The 22,752-nt window shown below is 47.2% G+C and overlaps 1 pseudogene; it reads left to right on the forward strand.

Annotated features, from left to right (window-relative positions):
• The first annotated feature begins 19,737 nt into the window (after positions 1-19,737).
• Positions 19,738-20,907, forward strand: LOC113932576 (annotated as a pseudogene).
• The last annotated feature ends 1,845 nt before the right edge of the window (positions 20,908-22,752 follow it).

Here is a 22,752-nt window from a genome sequence, read left to right on the forward strand (position 1 = left end):
TGCAGGTTATGGCAACACAGACCAGAAGGCTGGCACCAAGCCCTGCCGCTCTCTGCTGGCTTCCCTGTTCCTGTGCCTGGGAACAGTGCCGCACTTCGGCGCCACCCATTCTTGTGACCCAGGGGATCCTCAGACCACGCCGTCACGTCCTGGGGCTCCACCCCACTTTGCCACCGGCGCGTCTTTAAGCCGGGGCCCATCCCCCGATCCCACATCTGATTTTGTGCTCCGCTGCTTCTAATACTTTGTGACAGGCTCTGTAAGCCAGCTCCCTCCCCACTGCCACATCCACAGCTGTATTTCTCCGAAGTCAACTCTCCATACCTCCCACCTTCCAAAAGGTGGTTGCCATTCTACCTGGAGACTTGTAGTTCGTTCTCTCAGACCTCTGATGGACTTCCTGGATGTTCAGAACGATTTGATAACCATCTCGCTGTGTTCAGGGGTGAGAAAAGCTCGGGGTCCCCCTACTCCTCCACCATCTTAACTTCTCTCTCCCTAAGTCTGTTCTTGTTTTGCATAATTCTTTTTTTCTCTCTTGTCTTTAGCTTGATTGCTTTCCATTACTGTGTCTTCTAGGGTCACTAATTCATTCCATTTCTTCTTCCATCCTGCTGTTCATTCCATCAGGCATATTTCTCATTTCCGTTGTTGTGCCTTTTATCTCCCCTATGTTATTCCCTATATATGTGGTAAGGGACTCATGCATGTCCTCCACTCTTCTCAAGCCCAGTGAGTATCTTTATGATCATTGCTTTAACTTTCTATCAAGCATGTTACTTGTATCTGTTTCGCTTCGGTCACGGGCTGTGGCCATGTTCCTTTCTTTCATTTGGGATGAATTTCTCTGTCTCCTGGTTCTGTCTGCCTCTCTGTCTGTTCCTGTGTGTGGACTAAGTCAGCTATGTCTTCTGCTTTTGAAAGTCAGTAGTGAGTTTGTGAAGAGGGGGTTCGTGGAGTGCCCCGTAGGGCAGTGTCCCCTGCTCGCCTGGACCTGGCAGCTCAGGAGAGTACCCCATGTGTGTGGCTTATGCTCTTCTATTTTGTTGGATATACGTTTCCTAACAGTGCAGTTATCTGCACTGACTCTCTGCCTGTCGTGGGCTGCCCTTGCTCTCTGTAGCGTGAGTGGGACTCAGGCAGGCCAGCGGTGAGGGGTGAGTTCCTACCTAGGAGCTTGGGAGCGCATTGGGGTGGTAGCAAAATTTGTACTGGATCACTGAAGTGCTGTAGCAGCTGGGAGCTGGGAGCCACTGCTGCTGGGAGTGTGAGGACACACACAGTGTGCGCAATGGCTGGGCATGGTTGGGGCTGGTCCACGCCAGTGGCTGGGGGTGTGCAGCTGGGCATGGCATGCAGTGGCAGCTGGGCACCTGGCTGCCGGCTGGGGAACTCATGCTAACAAAATCTGCTCTGAGTCTACGGCCAAAGGGGGCATGCTTGGAGTGGGGGAGTCCTCAGGAGAACTCATGGATGGTGCACTGCTAGCCGGTTAGGTGGCAAGTGTCCATGCAGCTCCACCTCTTGCAGTTGGCTCGCTGGGGAGTGGGAGAGGAAAATCTAGACTGCCAGTGTCCTCATTTTAGAGAAGTCCCCCAACATGCTCCGAAATCAGCATGAAGAGATCTACCTCTTGTTTGCCCCTGGCATTGTATAAACTGCCATTTTAATGTTGTCCGTCAATGCAGGCTGCTGTCTCTATGAGGGGGATGATCCAGTTGTCACTTGCCCTCCAGGCTTGCCCAATGCTGAATCAGCTGACTTTAAAACCTCTGGGTTCCAAGTCCCACTGATTTTAAAAACTCAGGGAATTCAGCCCCTCTGGTTTTTAAAGCCAAGCATTATGGGGATTAGTCTTCCTCATAAGTGCTCCCTCCTACGAGGGCCAGTTTCTCGGCCTTCTTCATGGGCACAGTTCCCTCCGTCTGTCTTTCCGACCTTCCTAACCTTTCAGATGAAGCCTCTTAACTATATTTAGGTGTGCAGTTTGTTATGCCAGTATTTGGATGGCTCTCCATTATTAACTTGGGTATAGATGATATCTAGTCATAAACAACGGACAGGGAGACCTCAGGGTCCTCCTACTCTGCCCTCTTCCTAAACTCTCGAAGAGGCTTTAGATTTTCCATATGTAGAAGTAGGTCATCTGCAAACAGTAACAGTTTAACTTATTCCTTATCAACTGGGATATATTTCCTTTTTCTTTTTCTGCCTAATTGCTGTTGCTAGCTCTTCTAATACTATGTTGAATAAGAATGGTGACAGTGGGCAGCTTGTCTTTTCCTGATTTTAGAGAAAAAGTTTTCAGTGTTTCACTGTTGACTATGTTTTTGACTGGTTTGTCATGTATAGTCTTTATTTCTTTTAATTAAATTTATTTATTGTGTCACAAAGCAAATTATCAGATACTGGCCAGTGCTAGGCTTTTCTTGAAGTAGTCAGCAATGTCATCAAAGAGCTTGATGTTTTCCATCTTTCTCCCACTATGTTGGCCATATCTTCTCTCAGAAGGGAAGGGGGTTATAACACCTCTAGGTATCTTATACAGAGACTCTGTATTATGTTGAGGTATGTACCCTCTATTCCTCTTTTGTGAAGATGTTTTTTTTTTATTAGCCAACATATAGCACATCATTAGTTTCAGATACAGTGTTCAATAATGTATCAGTTGCATACAACATCCAGTACTCATCACATCATGTGCTCTCCTTAATGCCCATCACCCAGCTACCCCGCCCGGCCCCCACCCACTTCCCCTCCAGCAACCCTAGTGTGTTTCCTATCGTTAAGATTCTCTCATGGTTTGTCTCCCTCTCTGATGACTTCCATTCAGTTTTCCCTCCCTTCCCCTATGATCCTCTGCGCTGTTTCTTAAATTTCACATTTGAGTGAAATCATATGATAATTGTCTTTCTCTGATTGACTTATTTCACTTAGCATAATAACCTCCAGTTCCATCCATGTCGATGCAAATGGTGGGTATTCATCCTTTCTGATGGCTGAGTAGTATTTCGTTGTGTATACGAACTACATCTTCTTTATCCATTCATCTGTTGAAGGGCATCTCGGCTCCTTCCACAGTTTGGCTATTGTGGACGTTGCTGCTATGAACATTGGGGTGCATGTGGCCCTTCTTTTCACTACATATGTATCTTTGGGGTAAATACCCAGTAGTGCAGTTGCTGGGTCTTAGGGTAGCTCTATTTTTAATGTCTTGAGGAACCTCCATACTGTTTTCCAGAATGGCTGCACCAGCTTGCATTCCCACCAAGAGTGTAGGAGGGTTCCCCTTTCTCCACAACCTCTCCAACATTTCTTGTTTCCTGTCTTGTTAATTTTAGCCATTCTGTCTAGTGTGAGGTGGTATCTTGTTGTGCCTCTGATTTGTATTTCCCTGATGGCAGTGATGTGGAGCATTTTTTCATGTGTCTGTTGGCCATTTGTATGTCTTTTTAGAAGAAGTGTCTGCTCATGTCTTCTGCCCATTTCTTAAGTGGATTATTTGTTATTTTGGGTGTTGAGTTTGAGAAGTTCTTTGTAGATCTTGGATACCAGCCTTTATCTGTAATGTCATTGGCAAATATCTTCTCCCATTCCGTGGGTTGCCTCTTAGTTTTGTTGACTGTTTCATTTGTGGTGCAGAAGCTTTTTATCTTGATGAAGTCCCTAAAGTTCATTTTTGCTTTTGTTTCCCTTGCCTTTGGAGACGTGTCTTGAAAGACGTTGCTGTGGCCGATGTCAAAGAGGTTACTGCCTCTGTTCTCCTCTAGGATTTTGATGGATTCCTGTCTCACATTGAGGTCTTTCATCCATTTTGAGTCTATCTTTGTGTGTGGTGTCAGAGAATGGTCCAGTTTCAATCTTCTGCATGTGGCTGTCCAGTTGTCCCAGCACCATTTATTGAAGAGACTGTCTTTTTTCCACTGGATCTTCTTTCCTGCTTTGTTGAAGATTAGTTGACCATGGAGTTGAGGGTCCATTTCTGGGGTGTCTATTCTTTTTTTAAAAAATTGTTTTATTGTTATGTTAATCACCATACATTACATCATTAGTTTTTGATGTAGTGTTCCATGATTCATTGTTTGTGCATAACACCCAGTGCTCCACGCAGAACGTGCTCTCTTTAATACTCATCACCAGGCTAACCCATCCCCCCACCCCACCCCCTCTAGAACCCTCAGTTTGTTTTTCAGAGTCCATCGTCTCTCATGGTTCGTCTCCCCCTCCGACTTACTTCCCTTCATTCTTCCCCTCCTGCTATCTTCTTCTTCTTTTTTTCTTAACATATATTGCATTGTTTGTTTCAGAGGTACAGACCTGTGATTCAACGGTCTTGCACAATTCATAGCGCTCACCATAGCACATACCCTCCCCAATGTCTATCACCCAGCCACCCCCTCCCTCCCACCCCCCACCACTCCAGCAACCCTCAGTTTGTTTCCTGAGGTTAAGAATTGGGGTGTCTATTCTGTTCCACTGATTTTTGTGTCTGTTTTTGTGCCAATACCATACTGTCTTAATGATTATAGTTTTGTAGTATAACTTGAAGTCAGGCATTGTGATGCCCCCAGCTTTGGTTCTCTTTTTCAACATGATTTCTTGGTACTATTGTTAAAGGTGCTTTTGCCTCAAGTTCTTCCCTTTAATAGTAATTATCATGATAATGGAAATTTTTATCCATGGGCCCTGATCCTTGGCTCCCAGGGAAGCTATCCTTTAACAATTTACCAAACTCAAAATGACTGGGCAAAACCTCAGAGCATGGGCCCTATTTCTGCCCCAGGCACATATTGTAGATCTGCTTTGAGAAGAAAAAGGTAACCCAAAAATGCCATTGCAAACATAAAGATAAGAAAAACAAAAGAACCTCTCTGGCTCCCATAAGATTAAAGTCATACTGACTTACACAAACTGAAAACATAAGAAAAAGTCTGTAACTTTCTGGAATGTTCTTCCTCATGATGATGTGTAACTCTGCATGTAAAACAAAACAGAACCCAAATATTCCTTCTCTGGAGCACTCCCTTCTTTGTGAAGATTGTGCCTCCCAGGCAGCTAGTTTGGCTATGGTGGATATTGTTTTTCCCTGACGTGTTAATTTTAGCCATTCTGACTGGTGTAAAAGTGGTATCTCGCGGTTTTGATTTGTATTTCCCTGGTGGCTAGTGATGTGGAGCGCTTTTTCATGTGTCTGTTAGTCATTTCTATGTCGTCTTTGGAGAAATAACTGTTCACGTTTTCACCCATGTCAGAGCTAGAGTTAGGGTTAGGGTTAGGGCCCAGGAAAACAGAAGTTGTGATCTGCTGAGGTGGGAGAACTTCACAGAGGTCTGAACTGAGGGCTAGAGTTGGGGTGAATATCAGGCTCAAGGTTTGTGTTCAGTATGGTAATAAAAGTGTACATAAGCAGGGATGGCTCATTCAGATTTCTCTGGCTCTGCATCCATTCTGGACTTCAAAATAGAATGATATCTTACTGTGTTGCAGGATGAGTCCTCTGCTATTGCTCAGGTATCCCCAGTGACTGAGGCTTTGGAGACAGGCTTCGAGGGGTTGTCCTATGGAACCTAATCTTGGGTTAGGGTTAGGGCCTAGGAGCATAGGGTCAGGGTGAGTGTCAGGCTCGGGTTTGCGGCCAAGGGGCTGCTGAAAGTGGGGGTTTGCTGGCACGGGTATGCAGAGTTCTCCTGCTCTGAATCCCTTCTGGAGTTCCTAATGGTGCGGTTTCCTTCTGGGTGGCAGGCTGAGTCCTCTGGTCTTGCTCAGCTGTCCAGAAGCCCTGGAGCTTTGGAGCCAGGCCTCTGGGGAGAGACCCCTCAGAAGCCAACCTAGGGTTAGGGTTAGGGCCTAGGGGCATGGCAGGCCTGATCTGCCAGCGCTGTGTTGAGCTTCCCGGGGAGCTGAGTTGAAGGCGTGCGTCAGGGTGAGTGTCAGGCTCAGGTTTGCGGCCAGGGGGCCACTGAAAGTGGGGTTTTGCTGGGATGGGCATGCCTCTCGTGCCAGGCTCCTGGGGGCAGGGACGTGAAGCCTGTGTGAAGCATGGGTGAATCCTTGGAACTGTTTCCAATACCAAATATCAACCAAGTAGAAAGCTGGTGTCCATGGAGAACACTTATATAACATCCACTGGGACGGTTGTAGTTGGAAACGAAGCGACCATTTCCCTGTTTTCCTCCCACTAGTGGAAGGGTTTCCTGGGAAGCCACAGAGCAGTGTAGAGCGTGTCCTTGTATGGGGTGTTTTCAGCCTGTTCTACACCTGAATCTCAGGGACGGGATGCCTGCCAAAGGGGGCATGGTATCTGTGGTCGTGAAAGTTTCTTTTCAGATAAGGCCAGAGAGAGGAAGAGGTCGTGGGACGAGGGAGAGGTAGAGGAGTGGAGATGGACCCGTCGGGGCAGGAGGGAGGGCGTGTGTCTGTGCAGGTGCGGGCACTTGGGACGTCCCGACTGAAATGAGGCCAAAACACGGAGGAAGCGATGGGGCAAGGAGAAGCTTGGCGACTGTGGCTCAGGTAGGAGCCATCTCAAGTCCAGCACCGTTCATGGCCCAAGACATGGGAAAGCAGGAAGCGAAAGAGAAATCCAACGTCATGGCCACTCTCAAAAGGGAAACACCATAGTTAGGAGGCTGTGCATAAAATGCTGGGAGACCCTTTGTTTCATGAACAAAAGGAATATTTAGGTGATTAGAGTTTGGTGCATCCTCCATGTTTGGAAATGTTAGATGATCTCTTTGCTGGATCATTTGAGTGTTCCCATTGGCTGTTACCCCATGACTCACGGTAAAGAAGCTTGGCCTGTGACATGTGTGTGTATTTCTCTGTGTGGAGGTGTGTCCCAGTGAGTGGATGTCGTTAACCCATAGGGCTATGCAACAAAAGACACACATTCAATAGAAATAAATCACGTAAGACCGCCAACTGTTCTAGGGTTTCACCATGACTGTGACCAAACCATTTTATAGAATTTCCTTACTGGAAGGCACAACACTCTGAAACTTTAAGATTACAGAGTATTTTACTGCAAGAGGAAATAATAACTGGAATGGTATCTCAGACTCTGCATGAGACAGCTCTGTTCCTGTTGCAAAGCAGAAGGATGTGTATTTTGATACTGATGTTTCATCTCTGGCCCATGTTATTTTGAATGTATCCATTCTGTGCAGAACCACAGCTGCTTCCCAGGCCCAGCTGGGTGGAGAATCACTGTTCTAGCCCCACACAGCCTCACCAGTCTGTCTGGATTCTCCTAGACACTGGCATTGGTGAAAACCACAGGGAGTGGGGGTAGAGATACTGTGTCTTGTTTTCCTGACTTTGAGTGTTGTTTCTATATAGTCTCTTCTCAGCTATCATATGTTTCCACTGAGATCTCAGAGTGAGTTGCCAAATTAGAAATGCATTAGCCATTTTTCTGCATCTGGACCAGTCAAGCAGTGGCTGTAGTTTGAATAAGTTACGTGTGCATGTAAAATACATACATATATACGAGTATGTGCATGAAATGTATATCTTTGTGCTTTTTGATACAATGTACTTATTTTTAATTATAATTGATATAAATCAAAGGTTTGTTGCAAAACTTTATATTTTAGAACAGTGTTAAAAAAAAAAAACCCAAAAGGAAGTCCCACCCATGCAATACAACTGGGACCTGCTTTAAAACAATCCTATGATTGACGAGTTTGCTGCCTGAGTAATACTGATCACCTAGACTTTGGATTCTGCTGTTGTTTCTACGATGACATTTTGTATGAATCAAAGTCCTTGGATTAAAATAAAACTTAGCAAAAATCAAAACAAACCCCACCATGCTGCTGGGTGATGTATGCAAGAGGTGCGGGAGTCAGCAACCTGTGCGTCCTCAGGAGGCAGGGCCACCTCCAGGGGCATGTGGGCAGGAGTGCAGAGCCGAGCAGCTCTCTGGAGAAAATAACCCTCTAAAACTGATTTGGGCCTGTTCATGATGCAAGTGTGGATCAGGCTGAGAGTCTGGGTGGGGTTGGGGTGAGGGTTATGGGTTGGGGTCAGGGCCGGGGTCTGCATCGGGGCCACAGTCTGGGTTAGGTTTAAGCATACATAATTGGCCTTCTTCGCCCTCCTCCATCTCCCTGGGCCTCCAGGGTAGACAGGACTCACCCAGGGTCACACACAAGTCAGAGGTGAGCTGGAGCATTGGTTTTTGGCCCCTCACTCCTGGGCTCTAACAGAAGAAAAGTGAAATGTCCACCTGATCACTGACTGTTTCAGATCCGAATGAAACCCAGTCAAGGATTATAGAAGGCCTCAGAGGTTATACAGGGTTCTTCCGCCCTCCCATCTGGGAAGGCTGCCGCTGGCCCCACTCTGCCTGGGCAGCCGCAAGTTCCGGCACGGCCCCACCCCACGAGGACACTCAGTAGATATGAACGGATTTATATAGGATTGACTGCTGTGGCCTGCTCGCCCCCATGTGCAGCCTTCTTGCGGGCTGTTGGGGCCCCCCTGGCACTGGCTAGATCCTTCGTCCCCTCTGAGTGATCAGCAGGAAACAGTCAGTAGACAGGATAGCCCTTGGCCTCTGACCATCCAGGGAGGCATCTGTGGTCCTCCAGCTCAGGCCAGGCAGGGTCTTGACAACCCCCACAGCAATTACTGAGCTGACTGTGCTCCTGGCAGTGTAACAGGTCCATGAGCAGTGTAGACAGCCCCACAGGATGTTTCCATTCCCAACGTCTGTGCGGTTTAGACAAGTGTCTCCTTCACAGTCTCCTAACCCTCTAAATGTTGGATGTGGCGCTGTCCACAACAGCCATACAGCCATACAGCAGACTGGCCCTGCAGTCCTTTGGCCTCCTGATTGTGATGTAAGCCTCCGACATACATATCTGTTAAGAATTAAGGTTATGGGAGTAACTGTGTCTCCCAGCGGGCAGTTTCCCACTGAGGCTGAGTGGTTTCAGAAAGCCACGTGCATGATTCAGGGACTGTGGCCTCCAGAAAGTCTGCCATGTGTGGCTTCGTAGTGTGCAATAATCCTTGGGTCTCCCACTGTTTCACTGAGCGATAATTTCCTTATCATCCTCACATTTTGTCTCTGCTCTTCGTAAAAGAGAGAGAAGAGACTGGAGAATGAGCCAGTTTGTTCTTTGGGGATGGGTGATTCATGTTGGGGGGGGGAGGTGTGACTCTGGGGCTCCCTCCTCCCAGGGAGAAGAGTGAGGTCTGTGTGCCTTCCAGTCTCTGGGATGTGAGGAGTCAACGTCCAAGGCAGGAGCCTTGAGTGTCCCACCAACAGCAAAGTTGCTTTTTCAGCAAGTGGAAGAGCGTCTTGCCATCAGGGACAACAGCAAGAGCACTGGATGGGCAGCTGCAGCCACTGACCCTAAGTGACCCCTTCCTTCCCTGGGCTTCACATTCCACAGCCATGCAGTCAGTCGCCAGTGATGTGGAATCTGCTGCTTTCCCAGCCCGGCATCTCTTCTCACGTCCAAGTCAGCTTGCTTTTGGGACCCCCATCTCACCTGCCTCCCATCCAAACAGTTCCAGAGGGCAGACCCCACTTTCCACCCACTTCACGGATGGCTGTATGACCCAAGTCTACCCAACCCCTTGCTCTATCTTCTGGGTGCTCTGATGGCTTCAGGGATGAGAATGTGACTGAAGCCGGGCCAAAGATACTTAAAGCCATGACTTTTCATGGAACCCAAGGGAAGGAGAAACTCTTCCCGGTAGAATGGATGGTGAGTGGGTGTCAGCCTGGAAGTGGTGGGAGGCCCCAGAATCAGTGAGAGAGACTGTGCCTGTGAATGGGGCCACCCCAGAGCACTTAGCAGGATGGAGGGTTGGAGAGGGTCCAGGTCACATTGTGAGAGTGTGAGCCCCTGGGCCTGCCAAGTCCAAAAACACTCTTTTTTTTTTTTCTAATTTTTTAAAAGATTTTATTTATTTATTTGACAGAGAGAGACACAGCGAGAGCAGGAACACAAGCAGGGGGAGTGGGAGAGGGAGAAGCAGGTCTCCTGCTGAGCAGGGAGCCCGATGTGGGACTCGATCCCAGGACCCCGGGATCATGACCTGAGCCGAAGGCAGACGCTTAACGACTGAGCCACCCAGGTGCCCTCTTTTTTTTTTTTAATTTAAATTCAATTACCCAACATATAGTACATCATTAGTGTTTGATGTAGTGTTCAACGATTCATTAGTTGCGTATAACACCCAGTCCAAAAACACTCTTAACTTGCCTTTTGCAAGTATTAATTTACTTCCACCATTTAAAAAATATTAATTCATTTTACTTTAGTAAGTGTGTCCAGTCCCTTGCCATCCAGAAAATGCTAGCTGACACATCAGGATTTACAGTCCCTGAGACTCCCCGGCATGCCATCCTCACTGGACGGGGCATGGCTGGGGGAGATAAGACAGTGAGTGGGGTCAGGTCTTAGGGAAGCTGTTCCTTCTCTGTCCCAGGAGAGGAAAACCCCAGAACAGTGAGAGGAGAACCAGCAGAAAGAAGAGGCCCTGGATGGCTAATTGGTCTGTTTGTATTTTTCTTATTTTAGGGTCCATTTTGTTAAAGTGTATTTTTACTGGGAAATCACCCATTTCCTTTAGGTTTCCAGTCTGATGCAATAGGTTTCTCTTATTTGACCTCTAATTTCTACTCTCTCTCTGTTTCTCTACAGAGTTTTCACAAATAACAAACAAATATTGATATGTTATTATTTAGTAAAGTCCATACTTTATTCAGGTTCCCTCTAACCCTTTTCCTGCTCCAGGATCCCATGCAGGGCACCACATGACATGTGGTCATCGTGTCTCTTTAGGCTCTCCTTGGCTGTGACAGTCCCTCAGACTTGTCTTATTTTGATGGCTTTGGCAGTATTGAGGAGACCTGGTCAGGTATTTGGTAGAAAGTCCTGCATTCAGATTTACTGTGTTTTCCTCATGATTAGACTGGGGTTATGGGTTTTGAGGAAGCAGATCACAAAGGTAAGGTGCTCTGTCATCACTTTATATCAAGGGAACATGCTCTGGAGGTCACTTGTCACTGTCCGTGTTAACACTGGTCACCTGGCTGAGGCATTGTTCGTCAGGCTTCCCCACCATGAGTTATTCTTTGCCATGTGCATCTTCGTGAGCAGGAAGACACTGTGTGGGGCTCACACACTTTAGGAGAGGGAAGTTAGTTTCACCTCCCTGATGGGTGGCTGAATGTTTACATCTGTTATTTGGAATTCTGTTAGGAGAGGTCTATTCAACCCATTTGTAAGAAAACTATGTAATCTGTTAATAAACCAAGTAATTTAAAAGATCTCAATCCCATTGGTTTCATTGAACAATTAATGAATCAGGCGGCATCCCATCTAGAAAATACAAAGGAGCTCCTTTGAGCTACAGGGAAGGAAAGGTTTTTAAAGATGTATTTATTTATCTTGAGAGAGAGAGAGAGAGAGCACGAGAGGGGGAAAGTGCAGAGGAAGAAGGAGAGACAATCTCAAGCAGACTGCACTGAGCGTGTCGCCCACCATGGGGCTTGAGCTCATGACCCTGAGGTTTCCATTGGCTCCAATTTCTCTTTTTTTTTTTTTTTAAGATTTTATTTATTTATTTGAGAGAGAGAGAGCGAGAGACAGAGAGCACGAGAGGGAAGAGGGTCAGAGGAAGAAGCAGACTCCCCGCCGAGCAGGGAGCCCCATGCGGGACTCGATCCCAGGACTCCAGGACCACGACCCGAGCCGAAGGCAGCTGCTCAACCAACTGAGCCACCCAGGCGCCCTCCAATTTCTCTTTGATATAATTCTATCTTTGTGGGGTTTTTCTTGGTACTTCCTTACTTTCTGATACTTCAAGATTATCCTGGCTCCTATATTTGCTTAATCCTAGTATAAGCAATTTCTTCAAAGAGCCCTGGTTCTTTTTTATTAGAGAATGGTATTAAAGTCTCACCTGTGGGACCTGAATGTGCTCCGCGGACAATGCAAGGCAATATATGCATGTATTCCAACCTATGTAAACACATCTAATTATAAGGATTTCTGTGTGGAACTGTGTCCATATTAAGCTAAAGATGAGTTTATACTGATGTCTCCAACCTGGTCCGTCACCACATGGAGACTGTGATCTTCTCCCTTTGCCGATCTGTAGCTTCCTACTCTAACAGGGACAAACCTGGCTCTTGCCACCGGCCCTTTATTTTAATTCATTGCTCCGTTCCAGATTACAGATGTGGTGTTTTAGAACTGTTAGCTACCACTCTGATGGCAGAGAACTTTATCAAATAGAGTCCACTGTGTGTGTACAGTACAGTTTTTCTTTACAGATTCCATTCATTTCCAAGTTTACTTAGGTCAGCACCTTTTGTCATACAACCTACAGTGAGGGTTTTTTTCCCTCATATGTTTCTAATACAGTTAGATTATGTGTCACATTCTGTATTCCATTGAAGGGGAGGAAGAAATTTTCCTTGGTCCAAGATTCTTACCACAGGACTAAGAATGAAATTGACGTGAGACAGATTAATAGGAGGAAAAAACCCAAAGTGTAATGATGTGCACATGGAGACCCAAAAATGAAACTGAGGTCTAAAGAAATGACCAAGGAAGCCAGGTTTTATACTTTTTGGACAAAGAGAAAATACACCTGTGATGAAATCACAGGACAAGGAAAACTGAACCTTGGGAGCTTCAATTAGTAAGCAATTCTAAACAGAATTTGGGCTGGGGTCGTAAATTAGTAAAAAGTAACAAGCGTTGTTTACACAGCCTTATGGGCTCCAAATCTCCCATCTCTGGTGATGTCAAAATCTCTTTACCTCCTGGTACAGGGATATCTTCACATGGGAGATAGATTTCCTGCTTCCAGGGGGACAGAGGAGGGTCTAAGTGTCCTCATTGCATAGGCTGTCTCTTAAGTAACTTTTATTTAAAATGATCTATATGTCGGGCGCTTGGGTGGCTCAGTTGGTTAAGCGACTGCCTTCGGCTCAGGTCATGATCCTGGAGTCCCGGGATCGAGTCCCGCATCAGGCTCCCTGCTCAGCGGGGAGTCTGCTTCTCCCTCTGACTCTCCCCCCCTCTCATGTGCTCGCTCTCTCTCATTCTCTCTCTCTCAAATAAATAAATAAAATCTTTTAAAAAAAACACATAAAATGATCTATATGTCAAAGTGGCAGATTTGGGGCAGCCTGCCTTTGGCCCCTACACCATCCTGTGACACTCCCACGTCCCAAACAACTTAATTTCAGCAAATTATGATTTACTTTTTGGGATGTAAAAATGTTTGTGTTTTTTAAAGATTTTATTTTTAAGTAATCTTCACACACAATATGGGGTTCGAACTCACAACCCCAGGATCAAGAGTTGCACGCTCCACCAACTAAGCCACCAGGTACCCCAAAAGGTTTTGGGTTTTCACAAATGCATAGTGGCAGGTATAAATCATTAAAATATCATGGAATTCACCCCCTGATCCTTTTATCGTCTCTAGTTTTGCCTTTTCTAGAATCTCCTACAAATGGGGTCACTCAGTGAAAAAGAATCCTTTTCAGACTGGATTCTTTCGCTTAGAAAAATACATGTAAAGTTCATCCATGTCATTGTATGGGGTGATGGTTCATTTCTTTTGATTGCTGAATAGATTAACAGGAGAAAAACAAGTCGAAGTTTAATAGCATGCATACGTCCTGTGTTCATGGGAGATACTCAAGAAAACAGAGGAAATCCTTGAAGTGGCCCAGCCCTCACCCTAAGTGCCATCTTCAGCTAAAGACCAAAAGATTTTGGGTGGTGGGAAGGCCAGTTAAGGGATGTCATCAGGTGAGTACAGTAAACAAGGGTATGGTTGTTACACAGATTTAAGTCTGTGCCTTCTCTTTTGGTAAGGGTTTCCTGAGATTTAGTAATTCTGTTCCTGATACAGAGGGAGACAGGCTTACAAATGGGGCGTTCCTTTATAAGTGTACATTTCACTCACCAAATGGCAACTTTTACCCAGTTTTCAGAGATTCTCCCATTGTCCTCTGTTTCTTAAAATTAATCAGCCCAAATAACCCTTGTGCCAAAGGGACATATTTTGCATGGCATATTCTGCTTCCTTCACATGGATGCACTCAGTTTGCTTATGGATTCATTTATGGAAGGACATCCTGGTTTCTTTAAGTTTGTAACCATTATGAATAGAGCTACTGTGCATAACTGCATGTGAATTTTTGTTCGGAAATAGTTTTTCAAAGCAGTTGTCTAAATTCTAGAAGTGCAATTGTTGGATCTTAACATGAGACTTATTTAGGTTTGGAGAAAATGGCCAAACTGTCTTCTGAAGGGACAGTTGCTGCCATTCCTCACCTTCCAGCAACTGGTATTCTTGTTTTTGGAGTTTAGTATTTGTGATAGGAGCGCAGTGCTATCTCACTGTTGTTTAAATTTGTACTTTCCTAATGATGATGTCAAACATATTTTTGTATGCTTATTTTGTATCTGTATATCTTCTTTGTCCAGGCATCTGTTCAGATCCTTACCCATTATCAGTTAGGATGTTTGTTTCCTTATTGTTGAGTTCTGATAGTCTTTTGTATTTTTTGAATACAAATCTTTTACCAGATTTGTGCTTTGCAAATATTTCCTCCCAGTTTGTGGCTTGTCTTTTAGTTTTCTGAGCAAGGTCTTTCACAGAGCAAAAGTTTTTTTTTTTTTTAAGATTTTATTTATTTATTTGACAGAGAGAGACACAGCGAGAGAGCGAACACAAGCAGGGGAAGTGGGAGAGGGAGAAGCAGGCTCCCCTCGGAGCAGGGAGCCGATGTGGGACTCGATCCCAGGACGCTGGGATCATGACCCGAGCCGAAGGCAGACGCTTAACGACTGAGCACCCTGGGCGCCCCGCAAAAGTTTTAATTTTAGCAAGTTCGTGTTATCAATTTTTTTCTTTTGTGGATTGGCTTTTGGTGCTGTTTGTTAAAGCTCATCACCGAACCAAAGACCATGTGGGTTTTCTTTGTTTTTTTAAAGATTTTATTTATTTATTTGCCAGAGAGAGAGGAAGAGAGCGCACAAGCAGGGGGAACAGCAGGCAGGGGAGAAGCAGGCTCCCTGCTGAGCAAGGAGCCCGACGCGGGGCTCGATCCAAGGACCCTGGGATCACGACCTGAGCCAAAGGCAGCTGCTTAACTGACTGAGCCACCCAGGCGCCCCCTTTATTTTGATAGTTTTACATTTTAAATTAATCTACAACTTTGAATGAATTTTGGTGTGAGTTGTAAAGCCTGTGTCTGCATTTCACTTAATTCCGTATGGTTTCCAATTAATTGTTTCCCTATTTCTGGAGAAGTCAGGGGATAATTGGACTCCATTTCAGTTCGAATTTCCAAAATGTAATGGATTCAGCTGGACCCCAGAAGGGACAGGTGCCTCCACTGAACTGAGTGCACCGCATCCTGCACTGCTCCCACCTCCCGCAGGGGGCGCCCGAGTTCCGCTCCGCGACCCGTGCGGGGAATGCGCGCTCAGCCCTCCTCCTCCGGTGCGAGGACAGGTGTTCCAAAGCCTCAGGACCGACCCACTGTGCTGACGCCCAGGCTTCGGGAGGACTTGGGGCCTCAGCCACAGTCAGGAGCCGCCTTCCTTAGGATCCGCTGTGGAGGCTTCGGGAGGATGTGGGGCCGCGTCCACGCTGGCGGGAGCCGGGCCTTCTCAGGACCCGCTGCGGAGGCTTATAGAGGACATGGGGCCGCGTCCACAAGGACAGGAGCCCGGCCTCCTCAGGACTCGCCGATGGAGGAGAAGGTTAGGCGAAGCCGCCTGAGCGGGGACTGCGGAGGGGGTGCGAGCTCACAGGACCCTGCGGAGGAAGGGCGCGCTGTGTAGACGCTGGGGCTTTGTGTGCGGTGACGCGGGGTCCCGCGCGGGGCTGTGCGCGGGGCTGTGCGCGGGGCTGTCGGGTCTCCCCTTGCTGAGCTCGGATCCGCTCCATGGTCCCGGGGTCTGTGTTTATGCGCCCCTCGGATTCGGTTCCTGGGGCTCCTCAGCCAGTCTGCAGTAGGGAGCGGCCCCCCGCCGCGGTGCTTGGGGGGGGCCCCCCGCCGCGGTGCTCGTGCTCCCCGGGCCTCGGCCCTGCGGGGTCCATCCCGCGTCCGCACCGTCGGGATCTGGGTGGGGCTCCGCCTCCAGCCCGAAGGTCGGCGTCTCTGCTTCTCCGGGAGGTGCTGACGTGGTTGTTCGGAAGGGTAGCTGACTCTGCGGGAAACCCGTCACCGCAGCACAAACCCTCTCTCCACACTCAGACCCCCCAGCGGGCGTTTCCTCACCGCATTTACCACTTCACACGGGGTGCTTCAGTGCGTTTTACCCCAAATGGGGACACTGTCCCGCGGAACCACCACAGAACCCTAAGTGAGGAAATCATACCGGTTTCCACGTTATAACCCAGGCCACGGGCCCACTTCCACTGTCACCACCTGCCCCACGGTCTGAAGCGTCCTTTCCATTCGGATCCAGTTCTTTTTTTCTGGAACTGCTCCCGACACTCTGCCTTATTTGGGTAACCTTGGTGGATGTAAAGAGCGAGATGGTTCCAATGTGGGTGGACGGTCTTGGCTTGTCACTGGGGCTGCTTTCAGTGTCCATCCACGTTGTGGCAGGCATCAGTCCCTCATTCATTTTTTCACTGTGACTAAACATAGTAACACTGACCCCTTAAAACATGTCAGGTGCACAGTTCTCGGGCCTTAGCTGAGTTCCCACGGTTATACGTCATTCTCCAGAACTTTGTCCTTCTCCCCGAGGGGGGCTCTGTATGCAGGAGACACCAGCTCCCCAGCCCCTTTCCCCTCGGCCCCTTGCCACATTCTACTTTGTGTCTCAGGATACTTCATGTAAGTGGGATCATACGGCGTCTGTCCTTCTGTGACTGGCTGATGTCACTCAGCGTGATGACTTCCAGCTTCATGCCGTGTTGTAGCCTGTGTCAGAACTCCCTTCGTTTTTAAGGCTGCATCGTGTTCCGTTGTGTATATACCACGTTTTGTTTATCCGTTCATCTGTCAGTGGACACTTGGGTTGCTTCCACCTTTTGGGTGTTATGAAAAATGCTGCTCTGAATAAGGGTACTTCTACTTTCAATTTTGGGAGTATATATCTAGGAGTATAATTGTTGAACCATATGGTAATTCTACTTTGATCTATTTGAGTAAATGCCAAAATATTTTATACATAGACTGCACCATTTTTCACAAGCAAGGTGTAAGGGTTTCAGTTTCTCAACATCCTTTCCAAAATTTGTCATTTTAGTTTTCTTGATTATAGTGATTCTGTTGTGTGTAAAAGGACATCTAACTGGTTTAAATCTCCATTTCCATAAAGACTAAGGATGTTTAACATCTATTCAAGTGCTACTCACCATTTGTATGATTTCTTTGGAGAAAGGTCTATCCAAGTCCTTTGTCTATTTTAAAAAATGGGTTGTCTTTTTGCTGAGGAGTTGTAAAAGCTCTTTACATATTCTGGGCAACAGACTCTTATTAGATAAATAATGTACAAATATTTTCTTCCATTCTGGGGGTTATCTTTTCACTTTCCAGATAGTATCTTATGATGTACAAAGATTTTTTTTTTCTTACATTTCTTTTTTAAGAGTGAGTGAGAGAGAGAGTGCGAGTGGTCAGGGGCAGAGGGAGAAGGAGAGAGAATCTTAAGCAGGCCCCACACTCAGTGTGGAGCCTGACGTGGACTTGATCTCATGATCCTGAGATCATGATCTGCGCCAAAATTAAGAGTCGGATGCTTAACCAACTGAGCCACCCAGGCACCCAGAACAGATTTTTAATTTTGAGGATATTAATTTATCTATTGTTTTCTTTCCTTTCTTATGCTTTGGTGTCAGATCTAATAGCATTGCTAGATCCAAGGTTATGAAGATTTATCCCCATTTATGTCTTCTAGAGTTTATAGTTTTACCTCTTACATTTAAGCCTTTAATTTATTTTGAGTTAATGTTTATATGTGGTGTGAGGTAAGGGTCCAGGTTCCTTCCTCTGTACATGGATAGCCAATTGTCTAGCACCCTTTGTTGAAAAGACCATTCTCTCCCCCAGTGTAATGTTGCCACCCTTGTCAAAATTCAGTGGACCATAGATGAAGGGGTTTATTTCTGGGCTCTCAGTTAAATCCCACTGATCTGTATGCATATCTTTTTGAAAAAGTTATTTTATTTATTTTTAAAAATGTTTTAAATTTAAATTCAATTAACATATAATGTATTATTTGTTTCAGGGTGAGTGCATACCTTTATGACAGTATCAAAATGTTTTTTTTTTTAAAGATTTTATTTATTTATTTGAGAAGGAGAGAATGAGAGACAGAGAGCACAAGAGGGAAGAGGGTCAGAGGGAGAAGCAGACTCCCTGCCGAGCAGGGAGCCCGATGCGGGACTCGATCCCGGGACTCCAGGATCATGACCTGAGCCGAAGGCAGTCGCTTAACCAACTGAGCCACCCAGGCGCCCAGTATCAAAATGTTTTATTTACTGTTGCTTTATATTAATATTTGAACTTTGAAAGAATGACCTTTCACCTTTGATTTTCTTTTTCAAGATTCTTTTGGCTATTTTGTGGTCCCTTGAAATTCCATATGACTGTTAGGATTAGCTTGTGCAGTTCTTTCCAAAGGCCTTTGTGAATTTTCTTGGGAACACATTGAATTTCCACATTGCATTGTGTACTATTGCCATCTTATCAATAGTATGTCTTTTCATCACTGTGGGGTCCTCAGATTTATTTAGGTTTCCCTTTCTTTCAGCAATGTTTTGTAATTTTCAGTGTACAAGACTTGCACCTTGATTACATCTATTCCTAAGTATTTTGTCAATGTTAATGTTCCCTAAAATGGAATTGTTTTCTTGAATTATTTTTTGGATGATTCATGGCTAATGCATGCAGACAAGAGAGATTCTTGTGTATTGATATTAACTGACTGTAATCATTTTTTGTTGATTGTTTAGGAAGCTCTCTATATAAGATGATGTCATCTCTGTAGAGATGACTACATCTTAGTCATCTAGACCTTGACTAGACCTTAGTCAAGTAGACCTAGTTCTACTGTTTTCTTCCACATGTGGATTTCTTGCCTTATCATTCTGGGTAGAACTTTCAGTACGATACTGAGCAATGAGTGAAAGCCAGCATGATGGACTTGTTTGTGATTTCAGAGTACAGCTGTCAATCCTCAAAATTGAGCATGATGTTTGATTAGAGTTAGGGTTGGGGTTAGGGTTAGGGGTTAGGGTTAAGGGTTAGGGTTAGGGTAGGTGACCCTGTGACCCATGAAGCCCGACACTCAGCATGCTGGAGCCAGGAACACTCCCCCTGTGCTGAGCTCCCAGGCAAACCCTGCAGGTCCCCTCCCCTGGCTGACCCCCTGCAGGTTCTGTCCCCACCTGCCATGAGTTGAGCACCTTTGGGCACAGCCCTTGTTTCTATGCCCTACAGACTGGGTAGAATCAGCTGCATGGGTTTCTAGCCTCTAAGTCTCAGGCTCCCCTTTGTAAGATGGGGTCTTGATGGCTCCCATCTCTGGGAGCCGAAGGTAGGGAGGCCCCACCAGCAGACGTGCTCAGGACAGGCCAGAAGGGTGGCTGTTGTTTAAAGCAGCCCAGGGCCTGCCCCCTTGAAGAAAGTGCACACGTTCACGGCCCAGGTTTTGGGGTCCTGCTGCCAACCTCTGGCAGTGACCCTCCTCCAGCCCTGTCCCCTGTCCCTGTGGATACATGGTCTTCCTGGAGCTGTTCCTGCAGACAATTGAGAAGCACTTCATGGTGGGACACAGGGTCACCTACTACGTCTTCACAGATCAGTTGCCTGCTGGGCCCCGTGTGTCCCTCCGGGAAGGCCGGAGGGTGGTGGTCCTCGAGGTCCCCGGCACCCCGCATGGGGAGGATGTGTCCACGCAGAGCACGTGATGATCTGCCGCTTCTGTAAGCAGTTCTTCCTGTCATCGCGCGCTGAAGTAAAGTTCTCAGACACCAATCTGAGCGGCCATGCGGGGCTGCCTCTGCAAGTAGAGCTGCAGCAGCTGGGTTCTGCACATCGCTTTTATTTCATTTTTTATCAGAAAAGCAAGGGCGGATGCCCCAAAGCGTGGGAAAGGAGGACAAAGGGATGGCAAATATCCTGAAGCTGTAAGGCAGGCCTGCACCCTCTCCTACTCGCAGGCACGCAGGGAGGCTGTCATGGGATAAGGGAAGAGGGGGATGTTTGTGCTAGCAAACGCCAGGTGCAGGAAGGGGGGACTGAGGGTGACGTTCTTTCCTAGCTCCTAACCTATGCCCTGCCCCTGGGGATCATGGGATCCTGCTCTTACCGGGACATTGCGTTCAACAGCCTGAGAACAGGAACACTGCTGACGTTTCAGCTGCTTCCACAATCACTCCTGAGGGTTTACAATCTATTTTCTAAGAATAGCTCTACACTTCCTCCGTGAGGTGGACTACCTGGTGTGCAGGGAGGTGGACATGAAGTTCCGCGACCATGTGAGCATGGAGATCCTGTCCCCCTCTCTTCGGCACCCTGCACCCCGGTTTCTACCGGGCGGCCCGCAAGGACTTCAGCTATGAGCATTGGCCACAGTCCCAGGTGCACACCCCCGGGGACAAGGGTGACTTTTACTACAAGGGTGCCTTTTCTGGGGGGTCAGTGGTGGAGGTTCACCGACTGACCTTGGCCTGTCACCAGGACATGGGGGTCAACCTGGCCAATCGGATCGAGGCTGTGTGGCACGACAAGAGCCACCTGAACAGGTACCTGCTGGACCATAAGCCCATTAAGGTGCTGTCCCCAGAGGACCTGTAGGACCCACAGCTGCTGGGCTGCCCCCCATCATGAAGAAGCTGAGATTCATGGCTGTGCCCAAGAATCACCAGGACAGCAGCAGTGGTTAGTACTTGAGTCGTTTTGGTGCCCACCGGGTCTTTCACTTGAGTTAACAGATGAGCCCGAAGGAAGGACGTCATCAGTTAGGAAGTATAGACGAAGGTCAGAGTGGAGGTGGGCAAAGGCCTCTTTCAGAGAGCAGGGAAGCTCCGAGCTTCTTCTATACACCTTGCCCTGCTCATCGCTTCCAGCTGCCTGGCCCTGAGTTCTGGCCTTTCAATGAATTAGTCATCTAGTAAGTAACATGTTTCTCTGAGTTCCATGAGCCAGTGGAGCAGATTATTCAAACCTGAAGAGGTTGTGGGGACCTCCAATCTGTAGCCCATAGCTCAGAAACAGGGGTGACCTCTCTGCCCAGCCACTGGCTGACCACTAAGTTAACAGCACAGGGATTCAGTAGCCATACACACAGCAAAGAATACAGACTTGACAAAGTTAGTTCAGAAAAGTCACTAAACCAACAGTAGCAACTACAATGAGCAGCAATCATGAAGCCTGGCATGGGGAAGGTCTGATGTTCAGGATGCTTCCATTATAATATTCCTAATCACACCCTGGACTTGTCACTGGGGCCAAGTCCCCCGGCTGGGGGCCAGGTAGCTCCTACATGTTCCACGTGCCTCTCCCTGGCTCCTCCAGCCATGCACTGTCCTGTGCTGCTTCCCAGCAGAGGTTGGTTTTCACCAAAGCCAGGAAGATGGGATGGGTTTTCCTGACTCCCCACCCCCTGCCGCACAGGGTTGCAAGAGAGGAAAAAGTTTTCCTCAACCCTCTTAAGATCCCTGGCTGAGTCTGGAAATTGACAAAGACAGATGAACAGGAGAAAAGCAAGCAAAATGTATTGATTGTTTTGGTGGGAACCTCACAAGACCATGACGACCGGCAGAGGTGACTGGAGCAGACCAGCTCTTCTACCTTTTAGACAAAGAAGCAGTAAGTGTGTGGAGAATTGACAGACACAGGGGTTTGGACTAGGGCTCGTAAACGGTAAAGAAGTTAACTAGGAAGATAAGGGTTCGTTTAACCAGGTGTGTTCGTATAGACCTCGTGGTGCTAAGTTCCCTGACTCTGGTGATAAGCACATCATCCCTCTGGTCCGGGGAGAGAAAGTTCCACATGGGAGTATTCTGACCTGCTTAAGGGAAGAAGAGCTGATGGCTGGGGGTCAGAGAGACCTTCTTGCTTCTGCTCTATGCAAAAGTTCTTTTAGCTTCTATATTTAATTTGCCAAGGTGCCATATTTGGGTTAGTGTGTCCTGGCCCTCACTGGCCTGGTGCTGTACTCTGTCTCCTAGTATCCAGGATATTGGGTGTGCTGCTGTGGAGACCTCCCAGCCCTGGGGTAGCCCCTTGTCCAGGGAGGCACCTGCCTCAAGGGGAGGGTTGCTAAGGGTGGCCGCCCCTCCTCAGGGAGATTGGGTGGGAGAGTGCAGATCTTACTTCGAGAAACTGACTTCATTTCCTGAAAAGGTCTACCTGATAGTGGGATCATACAGGAGTTCTATTTTTAGTATTTTTGGGAAAATCCATCCTTCTCCCAGCATGGCTGTGCCAACCAAAGTCAATTCCTATAAACCAGAGATTTTTCAAGAACTTCTCCAGCAGAGAACATGAGGAGAACATTTTCATGACCTTAGACAGGCAGAGATTTCCCAGGATGCAAAGTATACTAACCGTAGGAACAAACCGGTGACTTAGAAACTATGAAATGAAGAACTTGTTCTCCTTCTTCCATTTCTGGCTAGTGTGCTGGTCTGTGGCTCGATCCCACCTCAGGCAGCTGGAAGGTTGACCTCCCAGGTCAGCTGCCACTGAGATGGCTACTGTTTCTAGAAATTCTTCGGGGTGTGGCC

This window comes from Zalophus californianus, chromosome 10 (assembly GCF_009762305.2).
Source record: "Zalophus californianus isolate mZalCal1 chromosome 10, mZalCal1.pri.v2, whole genome shotgun sequence".
Classification (NCBI taxonomy): Eukaryota; Metazoa; Chordata; class Mammalia; order Carnivora; family Otariidae; genus Zalophus; species Zalophus californianus.